The sequence below is a fragment of the Neofelis nebulosa genome, chromosome X, assembly GCF_028018385.1.
Source record: "Neofelis nebulosa isolate mNeoNeb1 chromosome X, mNeoNeb1.pri, whole genome shotgun sequence".
Taxonomy (NCBI): Eukaryota; Metazoa; Chordata; class Mammalia; order Carnivora; family Felidae; genus Neofelis; species Neofelis nebulosa.
This window is the reverse complement of record NC_080800.1, coordinates 75,377,878-75,396,665: the sequence shown is the minus strand read 5'-3', so window position 1 is coordinate 75,396,665 and position 18,788 is coordinate 75,377,878.

Sequence of the window (18,788 nt, the reverse complement as noted above, 5' to 3'; positions counted from 1 at the left end):
CATCCAACTTCCCTTCTCTTATATAACTGATTGAAAAAATAATGTATGTGGATTGAACAAAAAAAAATGATACCTCCATCCAATAGGAATAGTAACAAAACATGTGACACATTTTCAGCACTGAGTCACAATGTAGATTTAACTCTGTGTCATTAAACTAACTGAAGCTCATTTATGATATGAAAATTTCATTATGTCCTTTAACCTATCCCTTTAGAAACATTTTTTCACTTAATATCTCTTCAAGCTTTTTGACATTTCTTTATTCATAACTATGGCAAATTGAAAAAAATGTTCCAATATTCATTCTCACTTGCATAGATCAACATTTTGTACAATGCATTTTTGAAAGGTTGAATTTCCTAGTCTTGGTAACTAATTGGGATAACATACTATATTGAGATATTTTTTCCCTGAATTAGTATACATTGTAAAATGCTTGTTTCCCTTTCAAATTTCTCATTTTCATTAAGCTGTGTCTGTTAAGTTTCTTTGCTTTGTTACTTGATGAGTCACATATTATAAAATTAACTCTTCTCCTAACAGTCCAATAACTATTATGGTTTATTTCCAGATTTAGGATGATTTATTTTACACATTATTAATTCAGTTTATATGTACTAACAGATCTACAGTGGGATGCCAGTCTAATTTCTATCACTTATCTAGGAATTTCAGGTAGGAAAAGAGGAAACTCAAGCTTCTTTTAATTCAGTAAAGAATGACGACAGCAAAAGTGTTTCTTTTAGGAAAAAAAACAATAAAGATGACCTCAACTGATATTGTTACATATCAGACATATGAACAACAATTTTTAAATATTTATTTATTTATTTTTAGAGAGAGAAAGCACAAGTGGGGGATGGGCAGAGGGAGAGGAAGAGACAGAATCCCAAGCAGGCTCCATGTTCATCACAGAGATGGACACAGGGCTCGATCTCACAACTACAAACTTACTAGCGTTTGTGTAAAGGATTAATTAATATACTACAAAGTGAACTTTTAAAGTCAAATATTGACTTAAAATACAACTTAAATTGGTTCCATATAGTTCTGAAGAACCTGATTTTGTTCCATATAGTTCTGAAGAACCTGATAAGGTCTCTCTAGCCTATTTTAGAGTATCAAAGACAGACATATATAAGGCATTTTATAACTAATGTCTGTAAACCTTACTACAGTCAGAAAAAAAAACTAATCTAGCTAACAGTGGAGTGTCATGACAAGAATTTCAAATTTTAGCAAGAAAAAAAGCATGATCTGCAAGCCTTGGTGAGGGGGAAATTGTACACTCAAAATGAGCAGATTATTTTGTAAAAGTCAAGACAAATGTGTAACAGCTGATTACAGACATTTTTCATTGTGAGTACTATTTTAACCCATATCTGAAGGAACTAAGTTTTTCCCCGTGCTGGTAAGATTTGAATGCCCTAATCAATGATTCCTACCACTTGGTCTCTACAATTATTCTACAATAACATTCTCATGTTTAGGAACAATTATCAAAGGAAATAAGAATTTAAATAGCTGAGATGAAATATTTGGCTATCATTTACAAAAAGCAAAATATATCTGGTGTTTGGGATGTTAGTTCTATTGTTGTCTTAAGTAACATACTTAGAATGTTTTATTTGGTTAGAGACATAGCCCTAACTACAACTTTGCTCTCTCCCTTTCTCTAAAGCACACTTAATACAAAGGCTATTAGAATGTTTCTACTTAGAAACCTGATTTTTTTTTTTTGGTGATTTGTGTTATCCACATATTATAGTTGTTATTACTTTCTCACTACACACTTCTTGAATGGGAGAATTTAACACTGATTTCAAGTAAAAAGAGATTTATTTAGGAATGTCTGATAGCTAAAATATTCACTTATTCATACCAACTATCCCATTCAGCAATTTTTATTCACTTAAAAATTTAGAAATAGTTGCTTACTACCTAAGTAGTTTATAAACATACACTAAGTTTAATCAACAAACTGTGAAGCTAAAGTATATTTTAATAAAAATGTATCTAAATATGTCAAAATTACTAGCTCACATTAATTTTGTCTTTCTTATATATGCTGGATTCTTTTTTCTTAGATAAAATTTGAAATACATCAAAAGTAGAAATATTATTAAATATATGCATAGAGAACTATATGCTAAATCATTTTGAAAGTTGAAATAATGTAGGCAATTTGAATTGCCTATATTGTAGTAAAAGTCCACTAACATGTAAGAATATTATACATAAAAAACACCTTCTAATATTTTATTAAGGGCAATTCACTCTTCCTTTAAGAAGACTTGGTCAAAATAGCCGATTTTCTCTTTGAGGGCTAATTGTAGCAAAGGAAGAGATTTTTTTCTCTGGTTGTGTCTGAACTTTCTTTTTTTTTTTTTAATTTTTTTTTCAACGTTTTTTATTTATTTTTGGGACAGAGAGAGACATAGCATGAACGGGGGAGGGGCAGAGAGAGAGGGAGACACAGAGTCGGAAGCAGGCTCCAGGCTCCGAGCCATCAGCCCAGAGCCTGACGCGGGGCTCGAACTCACGGACCGCGAGATCGTGACCTGGCTGAAGTCGGACACTTAACCGACTGCGCCACCCAGGCGCCCCGTGTCTGAACTTTCTGAATATAGTTTGGACTGTTTATTTCAGTCTTTCAATTGCCACTAATTGGGAGTTAAGTAACAATTGCTTTGCAGAGCATAGATCTGCTTTTACCAGTTAGAGGGTATTTTCAAAATAGGCAAATCAAGACCTCACTTGATTATCCTAAAATAATCTTAGAATCAAAAGAGTGATATTTAGGAAGTCAAGAAGTGAAATAATGTTATGATAAAAATTTTCCTGACCTCTGCAGAAATGACTCATTTCAATATTTGTTCATTAAATGGGGATTTTCCATTCAAAAGGGAAATCAGGATTGACAATGGGTGTATAATTCCAGTAGTCTCCCTCTCCTGCTTCCTGTAAGATTTGGGGGTTGGGAGGAAGGAACCATGTGTGCAAGCAGTCTAAATCTCCTCTCTAAAATGCTACTTGCAATGAACTCATTAATTTACACACAGGATGGTTTTAAGATATTAATGAAAATACTTTATTTATTAAAGTAGTTGCTATTTAATAATGGATTTGTTTCAGTACAGAGTAATTCTACAAATTATCTTTCTCTCTTTCTGTTACATTGTTTCTCTCTGTAGCTTTCCTCCACACACTTTTCCATACCTGTGTTTCTCTCTCCTCTATCGTCACATTCTGCTTCTCTTTCTCCTCTTTTCTCTCTTGCTGTAGATTCTGCCTCTCTCCATCTCTCCCAGCTTTTATTCCCACTTCTTGTTCTCTTTCTTTTTTTGACCTACCTCCCCTTTCCCTTTCCCATGTTTCTCCACTGCATCTTTATTGTACTCCTCCCCCATTTTTCACTCCCTTTCTCTAATTTCTCCCCTTCTCTGTCCCTTCCCCTCGTTTCCCCAATTCTCCCCTTTCTTCACATTGTTTCGTCCAATAATCAGAAAACTATATGCTATTTTTGACTTTTCTTTTCTTATTAATTTACATACACACATAATAAGTACACTGTTCCATATTTACAATTTTCGTTTGTTTCAGCTTTGGTCAGGAACAAGACCATTGTAGGGGCTGAAAGGAGGCTGACCCACGATGGGCCACTTTGGTCTGAGGTGAAGGCAATCAAGATCTTATGGGTTCAATGGAAACTTTTGTGTCTCCCATAGCTACATAGAAGAATCTAAATTGGGGGTCTTTCCCACAATAAGGGTAATTAGCAGAGGTAAATTTTATCTGATGAACTATCTGTATGGCAGTGTAAACATCTAATTACTAAACATCAATTCTTCTCCTGATTGCCCTGTAAATTGTATTCCTTTCTCTGAAGTCCCAGATGTCTACCCATTTATTCTTAGTTCAGGATGACACGTCTACCTTATTTTGCCCATCTGTGGAATTTCCACATCTGTGTGGATTCCTCATATGTATGCTATTATATTTTATTTTCTCCTGTTAATCTCTCTCAAGTCAATTTGATTATTAGTCCAGCTAGGAACACCTTGAAGGGAACAGGACATTATTGCTCCCTGACTCAATAAAACAATAAAATGGCATGTTTTTTTATTCAATGGATAATTTTTAACTACCTAAAATATATCTTCTCTGTTAGATTCAATTGTATTCATCAACCAAGTTAAAATATTCTTCTAACATCTTTTGCTTAATCCAACCATGACTCAAGACTACTTAATGCACATCTAAAACACTTTGTTTCTTTTACACCTAGAAGTGTTAAAACACAGGTAGAAGTAACCTTAGAATTCATACAGTACACACCACTATGAACTCCTTCAACTGAATCCTCTGTAAGTTACCATGTATCCTTTGCTTTTTAAATTCCAATGCTGGAAATCTCATTACCTTATTAAATTTAAATTTTATTAGAAAATTCTTCCTTTAAATGAAATATAATCTGTGTAAACTCCACTCATAGTTTACTGCTTATTTCTCCTAGTACATTAGCAGACTTTTTCAGCATAATTAGTTCTGCATTTCATAATTTTTTTCTGGCAGCCCAACACACACATAGTTTTACTGAATCTTATTATATAAAAGTTAATTGGAACAAGCTGAACAAGTTTTGAAAAGGTTTTCTTTCATGGCAGTTTATGTTGATGGTTAATTCAAAATTAACAATCACACACATACACAATTTTTAGGAAGCAGAAAGTAAAAATTTTACCTATATGAACCCCAAAGATTAAGTTTGCCTGAACTCCTTTTCCTGAACACTGCTTATAAATACTCTTTTAGAGCTAGTGGGACTTTTAAATATTATATATTTAGAGATCTAAGTCTAAGACTAACCATAGGAGTGGCCACACAGGATTTCCCTCTCAAATGCCCTCTGGTGTCAGCACCAAAGACCAAATTAAGCCATTAAGTCAAAATTAATAATTGTCATTATGTTGGGAATTTTGACTTCATGGCAGGGACACCAGCTCTGTTACATATATCTAGTAGCCATGGTACTGACCCTACTTCTCACTTTCAGTGACCAGAAATTGAACCCTAAAGTTTCCTTTTCTTCTGATCAAGGCATAAAAAAAAAAGTATTTGAAGATCTCTTTTTTGACCCCACTCTTTTTTTCCCCCAAATTATCTTTCCTTCTTCCTTGTCTAATTTTTTATTGTATAGAACTATATGACTATATGTTTCCCAATAGTGCCTTAGGGGAAATAATTATCCTTTATTCTTTTACTAACTTCTGTCTTTCATTCTCTTTCTCTTTCACATAGACATGCATAGAGCAATTAACCACTACTATCAGATATAATTTTGGATTTGGTCATTTTTTTAATACTTAAAATTAATTTCTAACTATCTCTACAAAGTTTTTTCTATCACTTTAATGCATTAAATATTCCATATTTCAAAATTATCTATAGACATTCAGGCTGGATCTGAAATCTTTGAAATAGTTTTTGGAGGTGAAGAAACTACTCTTATTTGGGTCTATTTTCTTTTATTGTCTTTATAGTTCCTGGATGTATTCTAAGAGATCATGTGTATGTATGAATACATCATTAATCAGCTTTTCTACTACTTTATAGATTCCAACTTGCTTTCTGTTATTTCTAAAATCCTGTTATTAAATAAATAAGTAAACTGTTCTCATTAATGGAGATGATTTATGAGCCTGCCAAATGTCTGAAAAACACATAATCACCAACATATTATGAATTTGCATAACACTGTTAGAAGTAGTACTAAAAATTAAACAACTTTCTGGGACTCACATTCTCTAGAATTAATTTTTACCATATATCCTTACATATAAGATGCAGAATTTGTGGAGGCACCTGGGTGGCTCATTTAGTTAAATAGCTGACTCTTGATATTGGCTCCAGTCATGATCTCACTGTCATGATGTCAAGCCCCACATTGGCCTCTGTGTTGAGGGTGGGAGTGTGCTTGGGATTCTCTCTCTCCATTTCTGCCCCTCCTCTTTGCTCTCTCTCTCTCCAAAAGTAAAAATTTAAAAAAAGATTCAGAATTTGTTTCAACAATTGAAGTGATTAAATATAGTAATTCCTGGGGTGCCTGAGCATCTCAGTCAGTTGAGCATCAGACTCTTGATTTTGGCTCAGGTCATGATCTCACAGGTTGTGAGACTGAGCCCTCTGTCAGGCTGGCAATGCAGAGCCTGGTTGGAATTTTCTGTCTCCTTCTCTCTGACCCTACCCTGCTCTCTGTCTCTGTCTCTCACTCTCAAAAATGAATAAATAAAACTTAAAAAATATGATAATTATTATTTTACTTCCTTTGCATGTTCTCTATTACAAAGTTAATCTATCAATTCTCCAAGATTCCTATTTTTAACAGCATGTCTCAATCTTTTATAAGCGTACTGGAAAGAATGCTACCTGCTTTGGGGCCCCTGGGTGGCTCAGTCAGTTAAGCATCTGCCTCTTGGTTTTGGCTCAGGGCATGAGCTCACAGTAATTCATGATTTTCAGCCCTGTAACAGGCTCCATTTTGTGCTGCCGGTGGAGATCCTGCTTGGGATTCTCACTCTCCTCTTCTTTCTGCCCCACCCCCATTCTTGTACTATTTCTTTCACTCTCAAAATCAATACATTTTTTAAAAATCTATAGATCGCGGCTTAGGAGGACACTGGGCTCACCGTGCATACTGCTGATCACTTAGATTCCACCTACACCTGCCTAAATAACCCAGAAAACCACCAGAAGACTAGCAGAAAGGAGTCTCCAGAACCAAGCGCAGACGAGAGGCCCACGAAACAGGGTAGAAAGGGTGGAGAGGGGGTGCACGCTGCACGGACTGGTGGGAAGGAGGAGCCAGGGCAGAGGGGCAACCTGCCAGCCAAACAGGGCCCCCGAGTCTGGCTTGCCAAAGCGGAGGGGCCAGATGGAGTGTGTTATGACAGTAAGCGCGACTTAGCATCTGGGAGGTCATAAGTTAACAGCTCTGCTCAGAAAGCAGGAAGGCTGGAGGACAAAGGGAGGGAGAGTTGCTGAGCCCCGGGATGACAGAGCTTAGTTTGGGGGGAACAAAGGCGCTACCCAACGCCATCTCCTTCGCCCATCCCCCAGCCCAAATCCCAAAGAACACCAGTTCCTGCCAGGGAACCTGCTTGCTCCACACAAACACCCAACACTGTGCTTCTGCGGAGACACCCCTCCAGCAGCGGGTCTGACTCCCTCCCGCTGCCACAGGGCCCCTCCTGAAGTGGATCACCTAAGGAGAAGCGAGCTAAGCCTGCCCCTCCTGCCCCCGTGCACCTTGCCTACCTACCCCAGCTAATACGCCAGATCCCCAGCACCACAAGACTGGCAGTGTGCAAGTAGCCCAGACAGGCCACGCCACCCCACAGTGAATCCTGCCCCTAGGAGAGGGGAAGAGAAGGCACACACCAGTCTGACTGTGGTCCCAGCTGTGGGCTGGGGGCAGACATCAGGGCTGATTGCGGCCCCGCCCACCAACTCCAGTTATACACCACAGCACAGGGGAAGCGCCCTGCAGGTCCTCACCACAACAGGGACTATCCAAAATGACCAAACGGAAGAATTCCCCTCAGAAGAATCTCCAGGAAATAACAACAGCCAATGAGCAGATCAAAAAGAATTTAAATAATATAACAGAAAGTGAATTTAGAATAATAGTCATAAAATTAATCGCTGGGCTTGAAAACAGTATACAGGACAACAGAGAATCTCTTGCCACAGAGATCAAGGGACTAAGGAACAGTCACGAGGAGCTGAAAAACACTTTAAACGAGATGCAAAATAAAATGGAAACCACGACAGCTCGGATTGAAGAGGCAGAGGAGACAATAGGTGAACTAGAAGATAAAGTCATGGAAAAAGAGGAAGCTGAGAAAAAGAGAGATAAAAAAATCCAGGAGTATGAGGGGAAAATTAGAGAACTAAATGATACACTAAAAAGAAATAATATACGCGTAATTGGTATCCCAGAGGAGGAAGAGAGAGGGAAAGGTGCTGAAGGGGTACTTGAAGAAATTATAGCTGAGAACTTCCCTGAACTGGGGAAGGAAAAAGGCATTGAAATCCAAGAGGCACAGAGAACTCCCTTCAGACGTAACTTGAATCGATCTTGTGCATGACATATCATAGTGAAACTGGCAAAATACAAGGATAAGAGAAAATTCTAAAAGCAGCAAAGGATAAACGTGCCCTAACTTATAAAGGGAGACCTATAAGACTCGTGACTGATCTCTCTTTTGAAACTTGGCAGGCCAGAAAGGCATGGCAGGAGATTTCCAATGTGTTGAACAGAAAAAATATTCAGCCGAGAATCCTTTATCCAGCAAGTCATTTAGAATAGAAGGAGAGATAAAGGTCTTCCCAAACAAACAAAAACTGAAGGAGTTTGTCACCACGAAACCAGCCCTACAAGAGATCCTAAGGGGGATCCTGTGAGACAAAGTACCAAAGACATCGCTATAAGTATAAAACATACAGACATCACAATGACTCTAACCCCATATCTTTCTATAATAACACTGAATGTAAATGGATTAAATGTGCCAACCAAAAGACATAGGGTATCAGAATGGATAAAAAAACAACACCCATCTATTTGCTGTCTACAAGAGACTCATTTGAGATCTGAGGATACCTTTAGATTGAGAGTGAGGGGATAGAGAACTATTTATCATGCTACTGGAAGCCAAAAGAAAGCTGGAGTAGCCATACTTATATCAGACAAACTAGACTTTAATTTAAAGGCCGTAACAAGAGATGAAGAAGGGCAGTATATAATAATCACAGGTCTATCCATCAGGAAGAGCTAACAATTATAAATGTCTATGCGCCAAATACTGGAGCCCCCAAATATACAAAACAATTACTCATAAACATAAGCAACCTTATTGATAAGAATGTGGTAATTGCAGGGGACTTTAACACTTCACTTACAGAAATGGATAGATCATCTAGACACACGGTCAATAAAGAAACAAGGGCCCTGAATGATACATTGGATCAGATGGACTTGACAGATATATTTAGAACTCTGCATCCCAAAGCAACAGAATATACTTTCTTCTCGAGTGCACATGGAACATTCTCCAAGATAGATCATATACTGGCTCACAAAACAGCCCTTCATAAGTGTACAAGAATTGAAATTATACCATGCATACTTTCAGACCACAATGCTATGAAGCTTGAAATCAACCACAGGGAAAAGTCTGGAAAACCTCCAAAAGCATGGGGTTAAAGAACACCCTCCTAAAGAATGAGTGGGTCAACCAGGAAATTAGAGAAGAAATTGAAAAATATATTGAAACAAATTAAAATGAAAATACAACAATCCAAAAGCTTTGGGATGCAGTGAAGGCAGTCTTGAGAGGAAAATACATTGCAATCCAGGCCTATCTCAAGAAACAAGAAAAATCCCAAATACAAAATCTAACAGCACACCTAAAGGAAATAGAAACAGAACATCAAAGACAGCCTAAACCCAGCAGCAGAAGAGAAATAATAAATATCAAAGCAGAAATAAACAATATAGAATCTAAAAGAACTGTAGAGCAGATCAACGAAACCAAGAGTTGGTTTTTTGAAAAAATAAACAAAATTGACAAACCTCTAGCCAGGCTTCTCAAAAAGAAAAGGGAGATGACCCAAATAGATAAAATCATGAATGAAAATGGAATGATTACAACCAATCCCTCAGAGATACAAACAATTATCAGGGAATACTATGAAAAATTATATGCCAACAAATTGGACAACCTGGAAGAATTGGACAAATTCCTAAACACCCACACGCTTCCAAAACTCAATCAGGAGGAAATAGAAAGCTTGAACAGACCCATAACCGGTGAAGAAATTGAATTGGTTATCAAAAATCTCCCAAAAAATAAGAGTCCATGACCAGATGGCTTCCCAGGGGAGTTCTACCAGACGTTTAAAGTGGAAATAATACCTATCCTTCTCAAGCTATTCCAAGAAATAGGGAAGGAAAATGTCCAGACTCATTCTAGGAAGCCAGTATTACTTTGATTCCTAAAGCAGAGACCCAGTAAAAAAAAGAGAACTTCAGGCCTATATCCCTGAGGAATATGAATGCAAAAATTCTCAATAAGATACTAACAAATCGAATTCAACAGCATATAAAAAGAATTATTCACCATGATCAAGTGGGATTCATTCCTGGGATGCAGGGCTGGTTCAACATTCGCAAATCAATCAACGTGATACATCACATTAATAAAAAAAAAGATAAGAACCATATGATCCTGTCAATCGATGCAGAAAAGGCCTTTGACAAAATCCAGCACCCTTTCTTAATAAAAACCCTTGAGAAAGTCGGGATAGAAGGAACATACTTAAAGATCATAAAAGCCATTTATGAAAAGCCCACAGCTAACATCATCCTCAATGGGGAAAAACTGAGAGCTTTTCCCCTGAGATCAGGAACACGAAAGGGATGTCCACTTTCACCGCTGTTGTTTAACACAGTGTTGGAAGTTCTAGCCTCAGCAATCAGACAACAAAAGTAAATCTAAGGCATCCAAATTGACAAAGATGAAGTCAAGCTTTCGCTTTTTGCAGATGACATGATATTATACATGGAAAATCTGATAGACTCCACCAAAAGTCTGCTAGATCTGATACATGAATTCAGCAAATTTGCAGAATACAAAATCAATGTACAGAAATCAGTTGCATTCTTATACACTAACAATGAAGCAACAGAAAGACAAATAAAGAAACTGATCCCATTTACAATTGCACCAAGAAGCATAAAATACCTAGGAATAAATCTAACCAAAGATGTAAAAGATCTTTATGCTGAAAGCTATAGAAAGCTTATGAAGGTAATTGAAGAAGATATAAAGAAATGGAAAGACATTCCGTGCTCATGGATTGGAAGAATAAATATTGTCAAAATGTCAATACTACCCAAAGCTATCTACACATTCAATGCAATCCCAATCAAAATTGCACCAGCATTCCTCTCGAAACTAGAACAAGCGATTCTAAAATTCATATGGAACCACAAAAGGCCCCAAGTAGCCAAAGTAATTTTGAAGAAGAAGACCAAAGCAGGAGGCATCATAATCCCAGAATTTAGCCTCTACTACAAAGCTGTAATCATCAAGACAGCATGGTATTGGCACAAAAACAGACACATAGACCAATGGAATAGAATAGAAACCCCAGAACTAGACCCACAAACGTATGGCCAACTAATCTTTGACAAAGCAGGAAAGAACATAGAATGGAAAAAAGACAGTCTCTTTAACAAATGGTGCTGGGAGAACTGGACAGCAACATGCAGAAGGTTGAAACTAGACCACTTTCTCACACCATTCACAAAAATAAACTCAAAATGGATAAAGGACCTGAATGTGAGACAGGAAACCATCAAAACCCTAGAGGAGAAAGCAGGAAAAGACCTCTCTGACCTCAGCCGTAGCAATCTCTTACTCGACACATCCCCAAAGGCAAGGGAATTAAAAGCAAAAGTGAATTACTGGGACCTTATGAAGATAAAAAGCTTCTGCACAGCAAAGGAAACAACCAACAAAACTAAAAGGCAACCAACGGAATGGGAAAACATATTTGCAAATGACATATCGGACAAAGGGCTAATATCCAAAATCTATAAAGAGCTCATCAAACTCCACACCCGAAAGACAAATAACCCAGTGAAGAAATGGGCAGAAAACATGAATAGACACTTCTCTAAAGAAGACATCCGGATGGCCAAAGGCACATGAAAAGATGCTCAACGTTGCTTCTTATCAGAGAAATACAAATCAAAACCACACTCAGATATCACCTCACGCCAGTCAGAGTGGCCAAAATGAACAAACCAGGAGACTATAGATGCCGGAGAGGATGTGGAGAAACGGGAACCCTCTTGCACTGTTGGTGGGAATGCAAACTGGTGCAGCCACTCTGGAAAACAGTGTGGAGGTTCCTCAAAAAATTAAAAATAAACCTACCCTATGACCCAGCAATAGCACTGCTAGGAATTTACCCAAGGGATACAGGACTACTGATGCATAGGGGCACTTGTACCCCAACGTTTATAGCAGCACTCTCAACAATAGCCAAATTATGGAAAGAGCCTAAATGTCCATCAACTGATGAATGGATAAAGAAATTGTGGTTTATATACACAATGGAGTACTACATGGCAATGAGAAAGAACGAAATATGGCCCTTTGTAGCAACGTGGATGGAACTGGAGAATGTGATGTTAAGTGAAATAAGCCATACAGAGAAAGACAGATACCATATGTGGATCCTGAGAAACTTAACAGAAACCCATGGGGGAAGGGAAGGAAAAGAAAAAAAGAGTTTAGAGTGGGAGAGAGCCAAAGCATAAGAGACTCTTAAAAACTGAGAACAAATTGATAGTTGATGGGGTGTGGGAGGGAGGGGAGGGTGGGTGATGGGTATTGAGGAGGGCAGCTTTTGGGATGAGCACTAGGTGTTGTATGGAAACCAATTTGACAATAAATTTCATATATTGAAAAAAAATAAACTCCCTGTTTTATTTAGTGAAAAAAACTATAGAGATTGTGGAAGATGGCATCATAGGAGGACGCTGAGCTCACGTTGTCCTGCTGATCGCTTAGATTCCACCCACATGTGCCTAAATAACTCAAAAAACTACGAGAAGACTAGCAGAATGGGTTCTCTGGAGCAAGCCATAGATGAGAGGCCCACAGAAGAAGGTAGGAAGGGTGGCGAGGAGGTGCCTGCTTCAGGGACCAGTGGGAGGGATCTGGAGCATTGGAAGGGCAGCCCCCGACCCTTCAGCAAGGCACAGCCCACGATGTCTGGCATGAAAAGTAGACAGGACGGACTCTGTGAGTTCTGACAGCCAGTGGGACTTAACATCTAGAAAGTTAAAAGTCAACAGCTCTGCTCTCTAAGAGCAGGAAGGGTGAGAGGACTCCAGGAGGGAGAGGTGTTGAGCCCCGGAAGACAGAGCTCAGCTTGGCGGGTGAAAAAAGGCCCTGGCAAGTGCCATCTCCCTCACCCATCCCCCAGCCGAAAGTCCAAAGGGAACCAGTTCCCGTCACTGAACTTGCTTGCACTACGCAAACACCCAATGCTGTACTTCTGTGGATCCAGCCCTCCAACGGGCCTGCCTCCCCCGCAGAGCTGCAGGGACCTTCCTGCAGGGGACCACTGATGGCAAAGTGAGCTAAGACTGCTCCTCCCTCCCCGTGCAACTTACTTATTCACCCCGGCTAATACACCCTTGGCCAGATCCCATCGAAGCAGCACCACAAGCCTGGCAGAATGCAAGTAGCCCAGACCATGGCCACACCACTCCACAGTGAGTCCTGCCCTGGGAGAGGGGAAGATAAGGTACACTCCAGTCTGACTGTGGCCCCAGCAGTGAGCTGGGGGCAGATATCGGGTTTGACTGTGGCCCTGCCCACCAAAATAAGTTACTCCGGACATCAGACGAGAAGTGTTCTGCAGCTTGGCACTACCCCGGGGACTACCCAAAATGATGAAATGGAAGAATTCTCCTCAAAAGAAACTCCAGGAAGTAGTGACAGATAACGAATTGATCAAAACCAATTTAAGCAATATAATGGAACAAAAATTTAGAATAATAGTCATAAAATTAATTGCTGGGTTTGAAAAAGCATAGAGAACAGCAGAGAATCTATTGCTACAGAGATCAAGGGACAAAGAAATAGTCATGAGAAACTAAAAATTGCTATAAATGAGGTGCAAAATGAAATGGAGGCGTCCATAGCAAGGACTGAAGAGGCAGAGGAGAGAATAGGTGAATTAGAAGATAAACTTATGGAAAAAGAGGAAGCTGAGAAAAAGAGAGATTAAAAAATCCAGGAGTATGAGGAGAAAATTAGAGAACTAAGAGATGCGATCAAATGGAACAATATCCGTACCATATATATTCCAGATGAAGAAGAGAGAGAGAACGGGGCTAAAGGTGTGCTTGAAGAAATCGTAGCTGAGAACTTCCCGGATCTGGGGAGGGAAAAAGGCATTGAAATCCAAGAGGCACAGAGAACTCCCTTCAGACGTAACTTGAATCCATCTTCTGCATGACATATCACAGTGAAGCTGGAAAAATACAAGGATAAAGAGAAAATTCTGAAAGCAGCTAGGGATAAACATGCTCTAACATAAAAAGGGAGACCCATAAGACAAGTGGAAGACCTATTTACTGAACTTGGAAGGCCAGAAAGGAATGGCAGGAAATCTTCAATGTGATGAACAAAAAAATATGCATCCAAGAATCCTTTATCCAGCAAGTCTGTCATTCAGAATAGAAGGAGAGACAAAGGTCTTCCCAAACAAACAAAAACTGAAGGAGTTCTTGACCACTAAACGAGCTCTACAAGAGAAACTAAGGGGGGTTATGTGAGTGAAATGTTGCAAGGACTGCAAAGTACCAGAAACATCACTATAAGCATGAAACCTACAGACATCACAATGGCTCTAAACCCATATCTTTCAATAATAACACTGAATATAAATGGACTAAATGCTCCAACCAAAAGACATAGTGTACCAGAATGGGAAAAAAAAAACACAAGACCCATCTATTTTCCATCTACAAAAGACTCATTTTAGACCTGAGGACACCTTCAAAGTGAAAGTGAGGGGATGGAGAACTATCTATCATGCTACTGGAAGTCAAAAGAAAGCTGGAGTAGCCATACTTATATCAGACAAACTAGACTTTAAATTAAAGGCTGTACCAAGATGAAGAAGGGCATTATAGAATTACAGGGTCTATCCATCAGGAAGAGTTAACAATTATAAATGTCTATGTGCCAAATACGGGAGCCCCCAAATATATAAAACAATTAATCACAATCATAATCAACCTTTTGATAAGAATGTGGTAATTGTAGGGGACTTTGATACCCCACTTACAGCAATGGATAGATCATCTAGACACAGGATCAATAAGGAAACAAGGGCCCTGAATGATACATTGGATCAGATGGACTTGACAGATATATTTAGAACTTTGAATCCCAAAGCAACAGAATAGACTTTCTTTTAAAGTGCACATGGAACATTCTCCAAGGTAGATCACATACTGGGCCATAATACAGCCCTTAATAAGTATTAAAAAATTGAGATCATACCACATACACTTTCAGACCACAATGCTATGGAGCTTGAAATCAACCACAGGAAAAAGTCTGGAAAACCTCCAAAAGCATGGAGGTTAAAGAACACCTACTAAAGAATGAATAGGTCAACCAGGCAATTAGAGAAGGAATTAAAATATATATGGAAACAAATGAAAATGAAAATACAACAATCCAAACGCTTTGGGACGCAGCAAAGGCAGTCCTGAGAGGAACATACATTGCAATCCAGGCCTATCTCAAGAAACAAAAAAATCCCAAATAGAAAATCTAACAGCACACCTAAAGGAAATAGAAGCAGAACAGCAAAGACACCCCAAACCTAGGAGAGGAAGAGAAATAATAAATATCAGAGCAGAAATAAACAATATAAAATCTAAAAAAAAAAAACAACAGTAGAACAGATCAATGAAACCAAGAGTTGTTGTTGTTGTTGTTTGTTTTTTGAAAAAAACATAAACAAAATTGATAAACCTCTAGCCAGGCTTCTCAAAAAGAAAAGGGATGTGACCCAAATAGATAAAATCATGAATGAAAATGGAATTACCACCAATCCCTCAGAAATACAAGCAATTCTCAGGGAATACTATGAAAAATTATATGTCAACAAACTGGACAACCTGGAAGAAATGGACAAATTCCTAAGCACCCACACACTTCCAGAAATCAAGCAGGAAGAAATAGAAACTTGAACAGACCCATAACCAGTGAAGAATTGAATCAGTTATCAAAAATCTCCCAGCAAATAAGAGTCCAGAACCAGATGGCTTCCCAGGGGAATGCTACCAAACATTTAAAGCAGAAATAATATCTATCCTTCTCAAACTGTTATAAAAAATGGAAAGGGAAGGAAAACTTCCAGACTCATTCTATGAAGCCAGCATTACTTTGATTCCTAAACCAGAGACTCAGAAGAAAAAAAAAGAGAGAACCACAGGCCAATAACCCTGATAAGTATGGATGCAAAAATTCTCAATAAGATACTAGCAAATCGAATTCAACAGCATATAAAAAGAATTATTCACCATGATCAAGTGGGATTCATTCCTGGGTGGCAGGACTGGTTCAACATTTGCAAATCAATCAGTGTGATGCAATACATTAATAAAAGAAAAGATAAGAACCATAAGATCCTGTCAACCAAAAAAAAAAAAAACATTTGACAATATTCAGCATTCTTTCTTAGTAAAAACCCTCAAAAATTCGGGATAGAAGGAACATACTTAAACGTCATAAAAGCCGTGTTTGAAAAGCCCACAGCTAGTATCATCTTCAAGGGAGAAAAACTGAGAGCTTCCACCCTGAGATCAGGAACACACCAGGGATGTCCACTCTCACCACTGTTGTTTAACAAAGTGTTGGAAGTTGTAGCATCAGCAGACAACAAAAGGAAATCAAAGGCATCAAAATTGGCAAAGATGAAGTCAAGCTTTCACTTTTTGCAGATGACATGATATTATACACGGAAAACCTGATGGACTCCACCAAAAGTCTGCTAGAACGGATACATGAATTCAGCAAAGTCGCAGGATACAAAATCAATGTACAGAAATCAGTTGCATTCTTATACACTAATAATGAAGCAACAGAAAAACAAGTAAAGAAACTGATCCCATTCACGATTGCACCACGAATCATAAAATACCTAGGAATAAACCTAACCAAAGATGTAAAAATCTCTATGCTGAAAACTATAGAAAGCTTATGAAGGAAATTGCATAAGATATAAAGAAATGGAAAAACATTCCGTGCTCATTGGAAGAATAAATATCGTTAAAATGTCAGTACTACCCAAAGCTATCTACACATTCAATGCAATCCCAGTCAAAATTGCACCAGCATTCTTCTCGAAGCTAGAACAAGCAATCCTAAAATTCTTATGGAACCACAAAAGGTCCCGAACAGACAAAGTAATATTGAAGAAGAAGACCAAAGCGTTAGGCCTCACAATCCCAGACTTAAGCCTCTACTCCAAAGCTGTAATCATCAAGACAGCATGTTATTGGCACAAACACAGACACATAGACCAATGGAATAGAATAGAAACCTCAGAACTAGACCCACAAACGTATGGCCAACTAATCTTTAACAAAGCAGGAAAGAATATCCAATGGAAAAAAAGACATTCTCTTTAAAAAATGGTGCTGGGAGAACTGGACAGCAACATGCAGAAGGCTGAAACTAGACCACTTTCTTACACCATTCACAAAAGTAAACTCAAAATGGATAAAGGACCTGAATGTGATGATACAGGAAACCATCAAAAACCTGGAGGGGAAAGCAGGAAAAGACCTCTCTGACCTCAGCCGCAGCAGTTTCTTACTTGACACATCCCCAAAGGCAAGGGAATTAAAAGCAAAAATGAACTATTGGGACCTCATGAAGATAAAAAGTTTCTGCACAGCAAAGGAAACAATCAACAAAACTAAAAGGCAACAATCGGAATGGGAAAAGATATTTGTAAATGACATATCATTCAAAGGGCTAGTATCCAAAATCTATAAAGAACCCACCAAACTCCACACCCAAAAAACAAATAATCCAGTGAAGAAATGAGCAGAAATCATGAATAAACACTTCTCTAAAGAGGACATCCAGATGGCCAACAGGCACATGAAAAGATACTCAATGTCACTCTTCATCAGGGAAATACAAATCAAAACCACACTCAGATACCACCTCACGCCATTCAGAGTGGCTAAAATGAACAAATCAGGAGACTTAGAGGCTGGAAAGGATGTAGAGAAGCGGGAACCCTCTTGCACTGTTGGTGGGAATGCAAACTGGTGCAGCCGCTCTGGAAAACAGTGTGGAGATTCTTCAAAAATTAAAAATAGATCTACCCTATGACTCAACAATATCACTGCTAGGAATTTACCCAAGGGATACAGGAGTGCTGACGCATAGGGGCACTTGTGCCTCAATGTTTATAGCACTACTTTCAACAATAACCAAACTATGGAAAGAGCCTAAATGTCCATCAACTGATGAATGGATAAAGAAATTGTGGTTTATATACACAATGGAATACTACTTGGCAATGAGAAAGAATGAAATATGGCCTTTTGTAGCAATCTGGATGTAACTAGAGAGTGTTCTGCTAAATGAAATAAGTCATACAGAAAAAGACAGGTACCATATGTTTTCACTCTTATGTGGATCCTGAGAAACTCAACAAAAGACCATGGGGGAGGGGAAGTGGAAAAAAAAAAGTTAGAGCGGGAGGGAGCCAAACCATAAGAGACTCTTAAAAACTGAGAATAAACTGAGGGTTGATGGGGGGTGGGAGGGGGGGGAAATTGGGTCATGGGCCTTGAGGAGGGCACCTGTTAGGGTGAGCACTGGGTGTTGTACTGAAACCAATTTGAGAATAAATTTCATATTTTAAAGAAAACAAAAAACAAAAAAATATAAATTAATAAAAAATTTAAAAAATTTAAAATAAATAAAATAAAAAAATTATAAAAATTAAAATTAAAACTATGAATGCTTTCTGCTTTGCTGACCAATGTGGCTATGGTAATCAGTAAAAGTAGTTAAAACTGGATTTCTCTAATCAGACTGCCTGGGCTAGAACTCTAGTTCCCTTATTTCCTAGGTTGGTGATCTTGGAAGGTTTGA